Source organism: Pelobates fuscus, chromosome 7, assembly GCF_036172605.1.
Source record: "Pelobates fuscus isolate aPelFus1 chromosome 7, aPelFus1.pri, whole genome shotgun sequence".
Lineage (NCBI taxonomy): Eukaryota > Metazoa > Chordata > Amphibia > Anura > Pelobatidae > Pelobates > Pelobates fuscus.
In genome coordinates, this window is record NC_086323.1 from 137,589,076 (window position 1) to 137,608,893 (window position 19,818).

General features: G+C 43.8%; 1 protein-coding gene across 2 annotated transcripts in view; it reads left to right on the top strand.

Moving 5' to 3' along the window:
* Positions 1-295: 295 nt before the first annotated feature.
* Positions 296-19,818, top strand: part of PLA2G4A (phospholipase A2 group IVA) — a 136,116-nt gene continuing 116,593 nt past the window's right edge. Inside the window, exon 1 of one of the 2 annotated variants that reach the window (XM_063426690.1) lies at positions 296-335. The gene's annotated coding sequence lies outside the window, so the exon portion shown is untranslated. The remainder of the gene's footprint in view (positions 336-19,818) is intronic. The other variant, XM_063426691.1, reaches the window with a different exon arrangement.

Below are 19,818 nucleotides of genomic sequence, written 5' to 3' on the forward strand. Positions count from 1 at the left end.
GCCTTGGCGTTTGTATGTTATTTGCTATGTGGTTTGTGTTCCTTTATTTAAACAGAGAAAACGTAATATGATGATATAAATCAAAAAATAAAAAACACTATTTATGTGAAACTAACCCACTGTTACTTAAATACAATTATTTCTTCATATACCTAAAAAAAAAAAGGCACCTTAATAACTCACTGAGCCTGAAACTCATGCTTAATAAACGAACAGACATATGAGTAAAGTTTTCCAGTTTGAATGCTGTCCTGTAAAGCATTAGGGGAGATGTAGTTCAAGCTTACTTCCCTGCCTGCCACTTAGGCTAAATACGCGAAGGGAGAGCATTGCAGGTGAGTACTCACCACGAATTTCTATGATAACTCATCCAGAACTTTTTTTTTAAAAACAATTTGTTAGCTGGGGATCTTTAAAGTTAATTAAAGCTCTCATTAAACCTTGTTGTGTGTGTCAGACAGATTTACAGCCAGAAGCACTTTATCCCATTTAATGTTATCATCCCAGTAACAGCTCATCCTCCTCCTCCTTTAAGACGTGCCACATCCCTGCTTGTCCAATATTCTGTTTATATAGTATATATGTAGATCTGGTTATTCTGCCGTTTGCTCCTATGTTCATTCAGTAGCAGAAGTTACAATCCCGGATGTAGAACGTTCTAACTCTTGGAATGCAATTTAGTATAAGTTCTGTGAGAGTAGAAATACATTGTATCTTTACTGCATGCTTCCTGTTAACATAGTGCATAGGACTGTGAGCTGGATGTAGAAAAGAACTGATCATCACTTATCTTTTTTGGCTTCTGCGTTTCCTGATACACATATAACAACTAAATAAAAATAGCACATTTTATTATATATATTGAAGTGTATTTATGGTGTAAATTTTAATATGTAGAATATTTTATATATTTTTTTTATGTTTCCATTTATTATTCACTCTATGTATGTTTGTGCAATATGTGTGTATGCATATATTTATATATAATCATTAAGCCTTTAGTTTAAAAAAAAAAAAAAAAAAGGAAAAGCAGTTGCTCAATTCTCATTATATTCAGCAACTTCCACAAAGATTTGGATACACAGCATGTGTGAGTTTTCTCCACATCACATGATCAATATGGTAATGTTACATGTCTGTCATTTATTTTTGTAAAATCTCAATTTTCAAGTCAACGTCCCCTTAATGCTAAGTGCATCCCAAACCTTACCTTACATTATTTGATTGGTTTGTTTTGTTATTTTATTTTATTTTGTTTTTTATTTATTTCTTCAGATGGAAATGGGTTAGCACTAATTTAACACATTTTTAACAACAAGGCTGATAAGAACTGTAGCTGCAAAAAAGCTTTGACCCTTTTTCCTCGATATATTTTCAATTTAGTCAATAGTGAAAATAAAGAACAAACATCAGGTAGAGTTCATGAGAGAAAGTGAGATAGATGAACGCAAATTGCTTTGCCCGGATTTGTTTTATAAACTTGGTCTATAGAATCAATCTGTGTTACAATGCCTAACTTAGAAATAGTATCAATTCAGCATTAAGATATTGATGAAGGATAATATTGTTCTGAAATGTTTTTTCTTCCGTGACTTATTACATTGATATTTTAGGATCTCTAGGTAGGAAATCAGTATGTCATTATTTTTTTCTCAAAACATAGCCTCCATGATAGAAAGTTTTTATTTTTTTTACAGCACAGTATGTTTACTTTAGAAGTTATTTCCTGCTCTGTTAATTGAACTTTAATCTCACACATGTGGCTACCGCAGGCTCTAGCTTGAGATTTTTACATTTCTAAATTAAACACATTCTGCAATAAGGGAAGTTTAAAAAATAAATAAATTCAAACTCGTTTTTAGGAAGTGTGTACAGAGGCTTTATGACAACAGCCAGAGTGTTGTTGGCAGGGCTGCATAAAGAAAGTGATTTAACTTATAATTGAGCAGTGAGACTACAGGGGCATGATCTACACACCAAAACTAATGTAGGAAGCTAAAGTTGTTTTGGTGCTCAATGTCCTTTTAACTGAGAGCTAGTGTACCTTCAAGAATCCCGACATCTTGCACAGGTACTGGGCATTAGAAAAACATGCCTCGAGCCAGTGTCATATGTTCAGGTTGAGCATTTTACCGTGAATTACGTATTTCTAATGAAGACTTAAAGGGTTACTCTAATCATCATAACCATTTTGCTATGGTGTGCCCTCTTACCTGGATCCCTGTTGGGGACCAGTGATATGTAGAAGCCAGATGCTGATCCTGCTGGCCATTATTGGCTGACATAATCAGCTGACTGCTCTAAGCCAATGAGTGCAACTCTGTGCATAGACTTTTATGCACAGAATTGGCATTAGCCAGCATGGAACTCCTGCTCTGGACTTTCTAATGAGACCCCAATTACACAGCTGGCAGTGATGTATCTACCCCGAGGCTGACAAGGCATCTGCCTTGGACGGCACTTTCAGGGGCTCTGGCAAATGCCTCACCAGCTTCTTGTCCTGGGGGGCCCAGGAGCTGGCTGGCTGGCCACCTTAGGGCCCCCCGAGGATGGCATTTACTTTATGTAGGAGGCGGACAGCGAGGGAGCACCGCAGTGATACCAGAGCTGGAATATGACGTCACTCTGGCCCCGGCATCACTAAGATGCACATGAGGGAGCTGAGCAGGAGGATCAGAGCTCCCTCACCGCATGCATCCACTCTGCGCCTGCCAGCCCGACTGCCCGCCACGCTACAGCCAGCCCCACTGGACCACAAGGAAGAATCCAAAGGTAGGGAGGCTGGGTGGATTGAACTTGATTATTTTATTTTTAATTGTGAGTGTGTGTGTGTGTCTGTTAGTGAGTGTGTGTCTCACTGAGAGTGTGTTTGTCAGAGTGTGTATGTGTGCTTGTCAGTGAGTGTGTATGTGTCTGTCAGTTTGTATTGGTCACTGAGAGTGTGTGTCTGTCAGTGTATGTATGCATGTGTCAGTGTGTGAATGTGTATGTCTGTCAGTGTGTGTCAGCTACTGTATGTGTTTCTGTCAGTCAATGTGTGTGGCTGACACTAAGTGCATAGATGTCTGTCAGTGAGTGTGTCCCAGTATGTGTGTGTACATTTCTGTCAGTGAGTGTGCATGTGTGTCTTGTCTGTCGGGGAATGTGAGTGTTTATGTCTGTGAAAGTGTGTGTGTTGGTTAAACAGTGTGTGTGACAATGACTGTGTATCTGTGAGTGTATGTTAGTGCATGCATCTGTGAGGGTGTGTGTCTGTCAGGAAGATAAATTTGGAGGGGGGAGGCCAGGGGCGTACCTAGAGCATGTGGCACCCGGGGCGGGTCCTGGGTTTAGCACACCCCCTCCACATAAAAACCCACCTAAATGTTTAAAATGTGTTTATTGAACAAATTTGGAAGCTTTTTAAAACCCCTGCCCCCTTCTACAAAATCCCTGCACCCCCTCACACACAGTTACAGGCAGACAGTCACATGCAGATAGTCACACATATAGTCACAGGCAGTCTCACACACAGTCACAGGCAGACAGTCATACACATAGTTACAGCCACATGCACACAGTTGCAGACAGTTACACACACAGTCAGTTACAGGTAGTCACGCACACAGTTACATGCAGACAGTCACAGGCAGACAGTCACACACACACACACACAGTTACAGGCAGTATCACACAGTCAGAGGCAGTCACACACACAGTTACAGGCAGACAGTTACACATACACAGAGTTACAGGCAGACAATTACACACACACAGTTACAGACAGACAGTTACACACACACACACACACAGTTACTGGCAGACCGTTACACGTACACACACACAGACAGACAGTTACACACACACAGTTACAGGCATGCAGTCACACACACATGCACACTGTTACAGGCAGACAGTCACATATACAGTATCACACACAGTCACAGGCAGACAGTCATACACATAGTTACAGCCACACACACACAGTTACAGGCAGCTAGTCACATGCACACAGTTGCAGACAGTTACACACACAGTCAGTTACAGGCAGTCACGCACACAGTTACATGCAGACAGTCACAGGCAGGCAGTCACACACACACACAGTTACAGGCAGTATCACACAGTCAGAGGCAGTCACACACACAGTTACAGGCAGACAGTTACACATACACAGAGTTACAGGCAGACCATTACACACACACACACAGTTACAGACAGACAGTTACACACACACACAGTTACTGGCAGACCGTTACACGTACACACACACAGACAGACAGTTACACACACACACACACACATGCACACTGTTACAGGCATGCAGTCACACACACATGCACACTGTTACAGGCAGACAGTAACATATACAGTATCACACACAGTCACAGGCAGACAGTCATACATATAGTTACAGCCACACACACACAGTTACAGGCAGCTAGTCACATGCACACAGTTGCAGACAGTTACACACACAGTCAGTTACAGGCAGTCACGCACACAGTTACATGCAGACAGTCACAGGCAGACAGTCACACACACACAGTTACAGGCAGTATCACAAAGTCAGAGGCAGTCACACACACACACACACACACACACACACAGTTACAGGCAGACAGTTACACATACACAGAGTTATAGGCAGACCATTACACACACACACACACAGTTACAGACAGACAGTTACACACACACACACACACACACAGTTACTGGCAGACCGTTACACGTACACACACACAGACAGACAGTTACACACACACACAGTTACAGGCACGCAGTCACACACACACACACACACACACACACACACAGTTACAGGCATGCAGTCACACACACACACAGTTACAGGCAGACCGTTACACATACACACACACAGACCCCCAGTTACAGGCAGAGAGTTATACACACATACACACAGTTACAGACAGACAGTTACACACAGTTACAGACAGACTGTTTTACACACACACAGTTACAGACAGACCGTTACACAGTTACAGGCAGACAGTTACACACACACACAGTTACAGGCAGACAGTTACACACACACACACTTACAGACAGTGTGGGCTGGATGAGTGAATTCATTGAAGTCCTTCCCTGGCTGGAGCCTGTTAGGTGGAGGAGCAGGGATTTCTTCTTACTGCACCTCCATGTGCAGCAGTGACAGCAGCGGGTAAGGGCCGTGTTAAGCCCTGCCCCTGCTCGTGGATTGGCTCCGCCCCCACTGCGTGTATTGGCTCCACCCCAAATAGCCGTAGCTCCGTCCCTTCTTCCTTCCATGCGGCCAGTTCAGCTTGCTGGTCTCTGCCTGTGAGCTGTGCGACACTCCAGTTGCCATGGGGCGCAGCTCACATATCCTACATTAACCCTCAGACCAGGGTCATGGCACCCCCTTACCTGGTGGCACCCGGGGCGGACCGCCCCCTCCACCCCCCCGCCCCTCCCCCTCTTAGTCCACCACTGGGGGAGGCACATTTTGTCATGCCTAGGGCAGCACAAAACCAGAATACACCACTCACTGCTGGAGGTAAAGTTACACATCCTGCAGCAAAGGCGTTACACTCAGTATGTACAGGGTTTCATAGAATATAATTTGTATAAATATTATATAAACACTCTGTTTTAGTGCTTTCTGTTCAAATGCTTGCATGAATTGATTGTGATTGAGGGATATGTTTTTAAAATGTAATCTGCTGTGATGAATTTGGTTATTTCAACTTTATACCTACTTTGGGCCGGGAATATTTGGCACTGACACAAGTTATTTGTTATTTTGACTGTTTACCAAAATAAATGCAAGTTACTGTTAAATAATAAAGAATATGGGGTTAAAGTGCAGTCTCCCAGCTTTAATTTGAGGGTATTCACTTCCAATTTGCAGGAGAGGTTTAGGAATTATAGCTCTTTAATATGTAGCCACCTCTTTTTCAAGGGACCAAAAGTAATCTGACGATTGACTCAAAAGCTATTTCATGGACAGGTGTGGGCTATTCCTTCATTATTTATTACTCAATTAAGCAAGTAAAATGTCTGGAGTTTTAACCAGGTGTGGCATTTGCGTTAGCAGCTGTTGTTGTGAAACCACAACATGCGGTCAGGGCCAGCCTTAGGTCTTTAGGTGCCCTAAAGTGCCCCTTCACAGTGCCCCTCCCTCCCCCTATCTCACTTCATCAATGTATAGTGCGTGTGTATAGGGGTATAGTTTTTGTATAGGGGATTTATTAAATTAATAATGATGAAAGCAAATATTAATTCCTCCTTCCCTTAGTAGAGGGACATGCTGATCTCTGGTTGTCCAGTGTGCTGGGAATCTGGTCAGCCCCTCCACCGAGTGCAGACCATGCATAACTGTCTCGCAAGCACAGGCACTTGGTGTCGGAGCTTTCATGTGGTAATTATCAGCAACAGTTTGATTAGCCAGAGCTAGGAAGTCAGCTACTTATGGTCTGCAGCCAACAGACGTGAAAGCCTGATGTACCAGACTGCCTCCCCTACATTACACAGGGGCAGACTAAGTATGTCACATAATACTGTGAGTTGTTTTGTTTTAGGGGTCTTGATTTTCCTTATTTACCTTGACCTCTTTGGGGGTAAAAAACAATAGTAATGCGCTGTTTATACATTTACAGGCAGACAGTAATACACACTCACACACTGTTACAGACCATTTCACACACACAGTTACAGGCAAAGACAAACACACAGGTACAGACGGACAGTCACATACATACAATCTCACACACACGCACAGTTACATGCAGACAGTCATACACACAGTTACAGGTAGACAGTCACACACACAGGCAGACAGACACGCACGCACACTGACATGCAGACAGTCACACACACACACAGGGACAGACATTCACACACACACACATGCCTCTCTCCATGATGGAGGGACAGACATTCACACACACACACATGCCTCTCTCCATGAGTGGAGACAGTGCAGCTCCTGGAGTCTCGTTGTTGGGGAAGCAGGGACTCCTTCCCACTTCTCCCTTCCTGTGCAGCTATTAACTAGCATGTCTTCTGGGCGTTATCTTTGCTCCACCGCTTCGTAAGCCCTGCCCTTGCCACAATGTTTTTTTTTTGTCGTTTATTTTTTTCAAATTGTAGTTTATTGAGTATTTTCTTTCTAATAGGGGTACAAAAAGGAAAAAGGGAGGTAAGGGGGGTTGAAACAAACATATTTATGCGTTTACAGGTTTCACACGTAAATGTACCATGAGTATGATGAGAGGGAGTATGATATGATCTCCACAGTTTTAACATAGGATTAGCATAGCGTTTCAACAGTGTTTCAACAGATATTGATATAGGCTTATACTTCACATTTAGTACCTTGTTAGGTGATACACGCAAGTCACCTATGGTGCCAATTGTCTAATCCATTGCTACTCTTCATCTGCTTAATATTTGCTTATGTCTTCGATATAAAAATAAGGTGTGCGCTAATACGGGGCATGTTTTAACTATCTCTATTCGTTCAGTGTCGGATCTTCTCAGTCTACATGTGTGGTCAACCTGTACCTTTCCATCATCGCCTAGCTGGTGCTATGTGGTGGAAGGTGGACATTGGCTTAGTTGTGGGTGTTGTGGATGGACAGAGAGGTTTAGGGTGTTACATCCCATATCTCTTTCTAGCTCAGTCCATCTCTGCCAATTATATCTCGTGGTAGTGGTGTGCTTTATTGTGGTTGTAGATAGCAGTTCGTATCGGATAAATTGCCTAGTTTTGAGCCATATCATTGTTGTAGGTGGACATTCCTTTTTTTTCCAGTGGCATGCAATAACATTCTGTGTTGCTAAAATCGACAATACTGTCAATTGTTTATCTGTGTGGGATAATTTACCTGGGAATAGTAGAAACAAGCCTAGTGTAGGTGTAATCGGTGGGAGTTTCGGGGTATATTTTGTGGAGTCTGGCAGGTGTGTAGTACCATCTGAAAATAATTTTTTGTGAGCTTTAGTATGGGAGTAACATGTTGTGATGCCTTTTAGAGCCTGAAGTGAGGTTAACCATTGATTATCTGTGGGGGAGTAGGTACATTCTCTTCCCCACTGTGTGCGATATTTAAATTCCGAGGGTATCGTCTGGTTTCTCAATGTATTGTAGCATACAGATAGGGTTTTGTTTTTGACTGGTGAGTGGTGACATCGGTTATATAAGAGTAGAAGATCTTGGTTTGGAGTATGCGTGGTCGGTGGGGGGGGTGTTACTTTGTTCGATATCAAACTTTTTAATTGGAGATATGGGAAAATAAAGGATGGAGGTAATTGGAATGTGTTTTGTAAGTCTGGAAAAGGTATTATGGCTCCTTGTTGGCAAATATCTGTGATACGGGTAACCCCCAGTGCTTTCCATTTGTGTAGGGAAAGCCACGGGGAGACAGAGTTAAGGGCTGTGATAGGTGCCTAGGCGGAGAAGTTCGAGTTGGTCGTGTAGGAGCGGTGAAGGTGGTCCCAGGACTGTATTGCGTATTTAGAGAGGGGTAAAAGTATCTTGTGTTTATCTTTAAGGTGTTTAGGTGTCCACATATAATCTGTTGCTGAGTTTTTGGGATCATATTAGTTTTGAAAATCTACCCATTGTAGTGTGTGTTTCGGTGTATGAAGTTTAATCGCATTTTCAAGGAGTGCGGCTCTCTGGTAGGTTGCAACGTTGGGGAACCCCAATCCACCTTCTTTATTAGGGGATTGTAGGAGGGACATAGGTAGTCTAGGTTTCTTTTTTTCCCAGATGTAATTTGATAGTATGTGTTGAGTTTGTTTGCTCAATGTGGGTGAGAGGGGTATCGGTAACATTCGAAATACATAGAGCAACTTCGGGAGTATAATCATTTTTAAGGCATTAATCCTGCCCAACCATGACAACATGACATCCCTCCATTTGTGTAGAGTTTGTTTGCACATTTGTGGTAGGGTGGCTAAATTAAGTGTGCTAATGCTTCTGTAGGTGGCTGCGACTTTTACTCCTAGGTATGTAAGGTATGTTTGCCTCCAGTCAAATGAGTATTCATTTTTTTAATGTTATAACTTCCGTCAGGGGAAGTCGTATGGGTAGTGCCTGGGTCTTCGTCTGGTTTAGCTTATAGTAGGAAATTCTACTGTATTCATCTAGGAGATGTGGTAGGGAATGGTCTGGTTGAGTTATGGAGATAAGAATATCATCCGCAAACATTGATAGTTTATAGTCCATGTTGTTAATGAGAACACCTTTTATGTCTTTGTGGGTTCGAATTCTATATGCTAGGGGCTCTAGTGACAATATAAATAGTAGGGGTGAGAGTGGGCATCCTTAGCGGGTGCCGTTCGTGATTGGGAAAGGTCTTGAAATAAATCCTGCGTTTGTAACTTTAGCTGATGGTTTAGAGTACAATGCCATTGTGGCAAACCTAGCCACTTACAGAATGTCCTTGTATATATCTTGCTATTACTGCATTGCTATTCCTATCTGTGGCCAAACCAGCCACTTAAAGTGTAACCACCCATGAATGTAATTTGATGTAAAGTGTATCCCTGTGCACTGCTTGGTATCTCCTAAGGCAGGAGATGGCTATCTGTAACCCAACCCCCTCCTGCCTGGGACTAAGGGAAATGTATTGTGTGGAATGCAGCCCCCCCCCCCCCCCGCGGAGGTCTGTGTTTCAAGTAAGCTGTAATCAATAAAGAGTTTGACTCAGCCTGGTGAGATGCCAGTGTTTTAACATCCAAGCTATGTGTCGTCTAGTTTTTGGGAGAAAAGGATTTTAACTACGCTACCTGCATTTTACCTACATTTTACCTGCTTCATCCTGTCTACCAGCGGAGATACCGTGGATAATACTACTACTCCGCAACAATTGGTGGCAAGCGACGGGATTCAAACCACACAGCAAAGCAGAGTTTGGCAGGGATTGATGCGAGCAAAGGAAAAGAAACAGCAATTCGTGAAACAACCATTCGGATGAAACCGGAGTTCAGGAATACGTGGAATCACACGAACAGCCGGTGAATGGAAACTAATTATGCACTTTTGAAACGGAGTACACTGAAGGTATTACTAGAGGCAAGGGGAACAATAGCCAGCAACAAGACAAAGGCTACCCTTATTGCTGAGCTCATGGAAGGAGACAGAGCAGCGGCTGCTGCAGCACCTCCAATGGAGGAAGAGCAAACAGAATTTCAGAAAGAGTTCAGGAGCAGGATGGCACTGTACCCAACCACACCACCCCAAGCGACCTTTGACAGGATCATGGCAGATGTGCAAGAATACATCATGGCCAAACGGTTCCAACAAAACCAGCAATCCAGAGAGGGGTCACCGGCTCCACCCAGTATTATACTGGGAAAACCAAAAATTCCCTACCAAGCCTTTAAAAACTTCACGGACACAGAGGGTGATATTGATGGATATTTGCAGGACTTTGAAAGACTGTGCCAGCTGCATGATATCGGGCCCCAAGACCAGGTACCACTGCTGGTCGGTAGATTATCTGGCCGCGCAGCAGAAGCCTACCGGGCAGTGCCTGATGAGGACAGCAGAGACTACCAGAAGGTAAAGCAGGCCATCCTAGTCTGGTATGCCATTACCCCCGAGGCATACCGACTCCAATTCCGGGACCTGAAAAAACAAGAACAGGACTCCCACGCAGAGTTTGCACACCGCTTACACCGAGCAGCCACAGGGTGGATTGATGCGGCGCAAGTAACTACCCGGGAAGATCTCATTCAATTACTTTTGTTGGAACAGTTCTACCGGAGACTAACTACTGATATGCAGAACTGGGTAAGAGATCGTAAACCACGCACCTTACAAGATGCGGCTAAATTAGCGGACGAACATCAAGACACCAGGCGAGCGCAGCACCCACCACCCAGGGTATTCCCCCAGTCGACAAACCACCGGCCTGCCTTGGCCGAAACAGCTCACCCACGATCCGGGGGAGCTAACAACCAATACCAGCCTAGGTACCCCACCTGGGCACACATCAGATGCCACACCTGCAAACAACGGGGGCATGTACAACGAGAATGCCCCCGAAACAGGGCACGACAATCATGGCCCAAGCAAGGCCGACCCCCTGGCACTCGGGCTGCGGTACACTATCAGAATGAATCATTCATGCAGCCCTCCACAGCCACCCAGGTGGAGGAACCTCTAGGCACCCTCCATGAAGTTAACCCCGTCCAAGCAGCGTCCGATAACCACCAAAGCCACCGCCAAGTCGTCCACGTAGAAGGGAAGTGTATGGAGGGACTGAGAGATTCTGGGGCCACCATCACCTTGGTCCGAAACCACCGTGTCCCAAAGGACCAGCTTACTGGGGATTGTGTAGCAGTACGGGTGGCAGGGGGAGCGATCTACAAGGTTCCCACTGCCAAGATACATTTGAATTGGGGAGCGGGGTCAGGGAACGTGGAGGTGGGGATGATGCAAGACTTGCCCGCAGATGTTATTTTGGGAAATGACTTGGGGGAGCTCACCTCCGCTTTTGTTCCGCGAACCAATGTACAGGAGGCCTACCCAGTCATCACCAGGCAGCAGGCCCGCACCACGGCCCCATCCAGTGACTCTGAGGCTCAGGTAAGCAATATACCCCATAACCACACTGCCCTTCCCTGGGATGCCCCCCTAGAATTTGGTAGCGAGGTCGCTCTAGACCCGTCCCTGCAGGTTTACAAAGACAGAATAGACAAGAACCAGGCAGGCTTAGAAGGAGAGAGATATGCTTGGGATCAAGGGTTATTATACCGGTATGCAGAGAAGGTAGTAGCCGGGTCTATTCCCATACCCATAAAGCAGTTAATTGTGCCTCGAAAGTATAGACAGGAGTTACTGCGCATAGCGCACGACATACCCTTATCCGGTCATTTAGGGATCAGCCGAACTAAACATCGGCTGACGCAGAACTTCTTCTGGCCAGGTATCTCCAAGGATATTAGGCAATACTGTAACACCTGTGATACCTGCCAGAGGGTAGGGAAGAGGGGAGACCGTTACAAAGCCAAACTCCATTCCCTGCCCATAATAGAAGAGCCTTTTATTAGAGTAGCGGTGGACATAATCGGACCCCTGAAAAAACCCAGTCCCTCTGGCAAGAAGTACATCTTGACCGTAGTGGACTACGCCACCAGATACCCCGAGGTGGTGGCTCTAATGAATGTACATGCAGAGACCGTAGCGGATGCCCTTATGCAAATTTTCTCCCGCATGGGATTTCCATGGGAGATTATTTCGGATAGGGGTACCCAATTCACTGCAGAGGTCGCCCACCAGCTCTGGAAGGTCTGTGGGGTAAAATCTAGCCTTAACTCGCCCTACCACCCTCAGTCCAACGGTCTCTGTGAACGGTTAAATGGAACACTTAAGCAGATGATCCAGACGTTCATAGACACGCAGAAGGACTGGGAGAGGTTTTTACCCCACTTGCTGTTCGCCTATAGGGAAGTTCCCCAAGAATCCACTGGGTTCTCTCCCTTTGAATTGTTGTTCGGAAGGAGGGTGAGGGGCCCCCTAGATTTAATCAGAGAGCACTGGGAGGGGGGAGTGACCACTAATGGTACCCCTATTGTACCCTATGTGCTGGAGTTCCGGGAACGCTTGGAGACTTTGACCCAGACCGTACATACCACCCTCCAAGCGGCCCAGCAAAGACAGCGCAGATGGTATGAATGGGGGGCCAGGGACCGCCGCTTTCAGGTCGGGCAGAAGGTGCTAATCCTACGACCCGTCCCTAAAGACAAGCTGCAGGCCTCCTGGCAGGGCCCATTCAAGGTGGTAGAGCAAATCTGCGACACTACCTATGTAATTGGCCCGTGCGCTGGAGCAGGGGGCAGACGCATGCTCCATGTGAACATGCTGAAGCCTTACCACGAGCGCACAGAGGAGGTGACTGCGATTTGTGCCACTGCCGCAGAGGATTTTGATAATTTGCCCCTCCCAGACCTCCTAGAGAAAGAAGGCCAAAATGAGGATCGGGAAGCAGTACAGCTAGGAGAGCGCTTGAGTACCCAGGAGCGGGCCCAGGCCCAAAGCTTTTCTAACCTCCCTGGGTATACCCCATTAGCCACGCACCATGTAGAAACCCCAGGGCAGACACCCCTCCGCCAACCTCCTTACCGCATCCCTGAGTCTGTAAAAGAGAATAGGTGTAAGGAGATCGAGGAAATGTTACAATTGGGGGTTATAGAACCTTCTGATAGCCCCTGGGCCCCCCCAGTAGTTATGGTCCCGAAGCGGGATGGAACTACCCGCTTCTGCGTAGACTATCGAAGGCTCAATGATAAGACAGTCTCTGATGCCTGGCCGTGGTGTGGGCCCTCACGAAGCTGCAGCCCTATTTGTACGGAAAACCATTCTCGCTACTCACAGATCACAACCCGTTGGTGTGGCTGAACCGGGTGTCAGGAGACAATGCCAGGCTGCTGCGCTGGAGTTTGGTGCTGCAGTCTTTTGAGTTTACCATCCACTACGGCCCTGTGAAGCAAAATGGCAACGCCGACGGGTTATCCAGACAAACTGAACCTGAAAAGTGATTTGTGAGTACTCCTCCGGACATCCCCAAGCCGATCCGTTGGGATCAGACTGTGTATGCCGGCTTGGTTCTGGGGGAGCATTGTGGCAAACCTAGCCACTTACAGAATGTCCTTGTATATATCTTGCTATTACTGCATTGCTATTCCTATCTGTGGCCAAACCAGCCACTTAAAGTGTAACCACCCATGAATGTAATTTGATGTAAAGTGTATCCCTGTGCACTGCTTGGTATCTCCTAAGGCAGGAGATGGCTATCTGTAACCCAACCCCCTCCTGCCTGGGACTAAGGGAAATGTATTGTGTGGAATGCAGCCCCCCCCCCCCCCCTGCAGAGGTCTGTGTTTCAAGTAAGCTGTAATCAATAAAGAGTTTGACTCAGCCTGGTGAGATGCCAGTGTTTTAACATCCAAGCTATGTGTCGTCTAGTTTTTGGGAGAAAAGGATTTTAACTACGCTACCTGCATTTTACCTACATTTTACCTGCTTCATCCTGTCTACCAGCGGAGATACCGTGGATAATACTACTACTCCGCAACAGCCATTATGCCTTTTATGTATATCTTGGGGAAACCAAATTTGACCAATACCTGTTCCATATATACCCAGTTGAGTCTGTCGAAGGCCTTCTCCGCGTCCAGCGCTAAAAGAAGGCCTTCTATTTTATGAGTTTCCATATGTGCCAGTATGTCTAGGACTTTCCTCGTATTGTCAGAGCCCTGTCTGCTTTTGACAAATCCCGATTGATCATTGTGTACTATGCGGGTTAGGATATTTTTAAGGCGGTGTGCTAGTATTTTAGCATAAATCTTTGTGTCGCAATTGAGTAGTGAAATTGACCTAAAGTTTTGGCAAATTGTTGGTGGTTTGCCCGGTTTTGGGAGTGTGGAAATATGCGCTTGTAACATGTCTGGTGGCATTTCGCCGACATTGAAGCAATGATTAAGAGGTTTTGTGAAGTGTGGCCTCAGTGTATCCCAGGAGGTTTGGTAATAGAGATTGGTAAATCCATCTGGGCCTGGTGATTTGTGTGAGGGTAGTTTTGCAATTGTAGTTTTCAGTGAAGGGTTTGTTTTGTTAGAGTGTGTAAGGGTTGTGATCTGCTGGATCAGGTCGTCAAACGTACGCATACGTTGTTTCTTGGCATAGCTAGCGTGCTTGATAAACAGGCCTCTAATTACAGCTTTGTGGGCTTGCCATGTCGTTTTCTATAGAGATATCATCTGAGGTGTTAGTGTGGAAATACGTTTCTAATTCTGTTTTGATTTGTGCTGTGAGTTGAGGGTCCTTTAGTAACGACTCATTTAGTCGCCAAGAACCTCGTTTGTTGCTTTTGTTTATAATCCCGGGTGGAGAAAATTAAAATCTTCCACCTAGCCGGACCTGTGTGAGCTGTGTCGGCCGCATGGCACCACCCGCTCTGATGCTGACCCTTGATGCGATTAAAGTAGCTCTCAATGCAAGTAAAACAGGCTGCAAGAAAAATAAAATCCATCAGAGAGATATCAGGAACATTGGGAGTGGCCAAATCAACTGTTTGATACATTCTGAGAAAATAAAAATAACACACAGAAAACCACAGTGGTGGATGAACTCTTTTTGGACTGCCGTTGTCTAGTCTGTGCATATCTAGTATATGCTGTCAGTGTCCACTGCACGCTGGCAAGAGATATAACATTTCCCCCCTTGCAGGCAGTGTCCTAACTCCCACCGATGCAGGCCGGTTTCTATAAAAATGTTTTTTTTTTTTTTTTTTTACAAATTCTCCATACAGCCCAAGGGCATATTAATCAGGAAAGGTCCAGCTTATTAAAGTATCCCTTTAACATTTCTGCCTTTGTTTCCAGATTTTGGATAAGGTACTAGGTTTTTATTCTTATTTAGACTATTCTAAGTATCAGGGTTACACCCTCTTCTGGGATAACTCGACCTTTATACGACTTTACACAAACCCTTGGGTTAAATAATTGGTTGTGTAACACTTTTGATAAGTTAATTAACCTCTAGGTCAATTAGATAATTAGAGATGGTAGGATATGCCCCAGGTAAATAGAGATTTACAATTAGCTCTTTACACTAGCAACCAGGTCATCTGTCAACCCATGGAATGTCACATTAATTTGGTAAAATAGATCTGTCACTTTTCATTAATTCATAAAGATATATTCTTTATAAAATACTGCTTAAGACTGCAATGAAATGTCCATGAAATTCCAATGCAAACCAGAGATAGCATAAGACTAAGACTTTGTCTTATGGTAAAGCCTGAGGTTAAGAAAAGTTAAAAAAAAAAGTTGAGCTCCTCTGTCACCTTTTATCCAAGACTAGCAACTGTCACACTCTCTCGTGTCTATGGAGAACCCCCCTCTATAGACTTCAGTGTTGTACTCTCCTGCATGCGCAAGAGTACAGCACTGACGTGGCTCCTGGCAGAGGACCTGCATCATGAAGATGGCGACTGCCACCGCGTGGGACAGCCAGAGACTCCCCTACACCCTGTGGCCACCCGATCTGTCCATTTTAGGGGTCTTTAAGAAGCATGCAAAGACTCCTGAAATTGTCAGATCCGCTTTAAAATAAAAAAGCGACAATTGTAATAGCAAACCGGTATAACCGATGGAGCAGTGTAATAAGTTAGTCAGTATTTAAGCAAGCAGATGAGACAGAAAATTCCCCATAATCATCTCTCTTGCTCAGTTATAAACATCTATATCAGATAAGGACTGTATTTTATCACTATTACTATTTCCTGTAAATGAGTTTCTTATGCCTCAGAATAAACATTACTGAAGATTCTGAAGAACACAACTGTGTGTTATTGTTCGGCTGAAATACTGCGTCTGAAGATAGTCTGTTTATGGCACACATACACGTATGTTAAGTGTTTTTAGTTGCTGACATGTAATAGAAAAACTTAAAAAAAAAACTTTTGCAACAGAACAATGAAGAGAAATTCCCCTTGCTCTGTTTGCAATACTACCTGTAAATGAAGGTTGTTTTACTCACCTTGAATCCAGAGCAGGGGGAAGCTCTGGGTACTGATCTTCCGTGCCCCCTTTGACCTCACAAGGGCCATGCACTGTCCAATCAAAGGCTTCTAATAGATAAGCCTGTGATTGGACCTATTGCTGACACAGAGAGCATGTACACACTGTGCCAGCAAGGGAAGGGAGGCACAAGGAGGGAGTGGGGGAAAGGAGGGAGTTTTTTTCCAGTTAACAAATGTGCAGTGGGAGGAAGCACTGGAAGAGAGAGCTAGCTTCCACTTGCATGCACAGAATTGACGTTGGAAGCCCAGAACTGTGTTCCAGGCTGCCAACGCCGGGTGTGCTGGGGATGTAACTAGCCCCTGGCACACAGCATTCCTTTAAATGGAAACATGCAAGTTTCTCATTTAAATGACAAATATTAACCTTGTAATGGTTATGATGCTTGGGGTACTCCTTTCATTTGAAAAGAGCTCTGGAGAAGAGCTTTATATAAGAACTGTAAAAACTAAAGTAAAGTAAACGTTAGAAATTACGGTGCTTAGTGGTTAAGGAAGTATCTTTCTGCTACTTTCTAATTAAATCACAAGTCATCAACCTAGAAATAGCCAGTGGCAGCAAAAATATGAATGTTGCAAAAGTTAATGTCACTAAAGTAAATTTTCTTGTTCCCCAAACTCTGCACAGGGCAACATTGCTGCTGCGTCATTTGCAGTAATGTGGCTGCAGGGTCAATTGCTTTCGTGTTTACCTCTCTATGCTACTGGCATAACAGTAAATTCTAAGGAAGTCAAAAAATATATTGTAAAGTATGTTTTCACTTTTAAGTTTGTTAGCAATTTGGCTAGCATGATAAAATAAATCATTCTTTGTACAGCAACGCTAAGGTGCATTGGAGAAATTTTAAATGTGATCATTCCATAAATGATATGTGTATAAATAAATACTTGCAATACATATAAATATTGTGAAAGTATTACAAGGGAATTGTTATTTTTAAGGTAATGCCAAATTCTAATAGCTAACTGGCATTTAAATAATTATTTTAATTAGGGACACTGCACTAAGGGCAATAAAAAGATTTACCCAGGGAGCAGATATCTTTGATGTTTTATGTAAATGGTACATTATATATCTGCTATCAAACATTTGAATAACTAGAGTTGACTTCAGTACTTACATTGGGAGGGAGGGGGACGGGGACTTCTGGCACCATAACCACTACAGTGCGCTGTTTTGGTTATAGATCTTGGAGTGTTCCTTTAAAGTTGTGCACATATCATATTCTGGCGTTCTTTTGTGGGGCTGGATTAAATGCATGGCTATCAATAGTTTATGAAGTTGCCTGAAATATTCTTATATAGCCATGGCAATATTTCGAGCCTCACCCTCTAAAATAAGGCATGTTTGGGAGGATGGGTTTACTCCCAAAATGGTTCATTGTGTTGAATTGTCAACTAAATTTTCTGTTACAGGGTTTTTCCAACAGGGTGCTTCTCTTATATTTTGCAGTTTGGTTAACATTTCACAATAATACAATGAAATCACTAGATCTTAAATCCATTTATTTTTTTAACAAACGTGTAAATATTGGATCATTATGATTTTGCCAACATATTCTTTGGCATTGTGTATCTTGTGTGTTCCTCATTGTACATATATTGCAATCTGTTGCTTTAATTTATGACGGTTTTCCTACATGTTTATGTTAATCCTTATTGGGAATTTGTAGGTTGCATGTTTTGCCTGCCCTAGTGCGGTCTAATTCGATCCTTCTCATAGAGCAGCATTTGAACGGACCATTTCATTGCCTCCGAGCACACGCGTGGTGCACTCTGAGCTGGCGAGGAAAAGATGAGAGAGAGGATATTTAAAAATAGATAAATAAATACAGATTTTAGAAGTGGAGGGAGGCAGGGGAGAGCACAGAGGGAGGAAAGTGAGACCAAGACTTCCCCTTGCAGGCGCAGTGCCTGCAAGGCAGCAGCTCATTCCATCTGTCACTAGCGTGCTGTGTGCGTTGACGACGTAATGTTTGCACATAATTGATATTAGAGAGCAGTTACATTCGCCACTGTTGTAACTAGCCCCCTGCACAAAGATGATTATTACATCTCTGGATGTTTCAAGTAGAAAAGCTGCGCACACAGTCTCCTACAACCATGACCATTTCAAATATCTGAAGTGGTCATGGTGGATGGAGTAACTCTTCAAAGCCCCTATAAATGAAGGCACACTAAGTTATATGTAATGGACATAGAGTGTGTGTGTGTGTGTGTAGAGGGGGGGGGGGGGGGGCTAGTGTCACATGGTAGAATATATATGTGCAGTGATGACTGGACTGACAGTACTGTTCGATCTGTAAAACATTCTCTTCTTTGCTTTTCCTACATCCCTAGTTCTTTTTTTTATTAATGGCAGCACAGACAGTTATTCTGGGTAGTTGGAAATCCATAGTTATTTCTTTTAAATGGGATTGGTTCCTTGAGGTTAAATATTACCACTCCCATGATGAACTTCAATAGTCCTCATTAGGCTGTTTTTATAGTCCTCATCTGGACAGGAGACAGACGGACTAGGCTGTAGAAGCCACAGGGGGATGGCAGTATGTTACGGGAACGAACCCAGGCCTTATTTAGGCAGGTAATTTGGGATGGCATGATGTGTGTAGTATGTGCCTTGTGTTCCCATAAGCCAAATTAGCTCCTCTGGTGTATTATTATTATTATTATTGAAATATTATAAGCCTTGATCTATTCTAATTTTGCAGATGTTTAGAAATGTTGTTGTCTACCCTCATGTTTCTACCCTGATTTTCCCTATCTGGAAATCCCTTTTTGGGAAATGGTACTGTATGTGTTACTTATTTATGTTATCTGGAAAATGTAATTCTTAAATAGACAATAAATAAACTAATTAGAGCTTCTCTTGAAAAAAAAAATATATATATATTATTTTCAGTGTTTTATTCAGTGGTGTTATTCCCAGTGAAGTGACCCTTCCCTTTACAATATGTAATAGCGAGGATTTGGAAGAGAGCAAAAGTACAAAAATATTAAAATTGCGATTGTTTGGAAAGTGGGGAAAAATGGGAGTACTAAGGGAATGATGAAAATAGATTTTCTTAAAGAGAGAAGAGACTATGCAAAAGAAGAGCACAAAGGGGAGACATTGTAAATGAAAATCAGGACACTGGGTCACTGTTTTCTGTTTGGGAATGCAGTGAGAGGTAAAAGCAGAAAAGGGAAATTGGAACAGACCAGCAACAAATAGTTTTTAACCGCTGTAGCATAGAAAACATGTTGTCCAAATATTGTG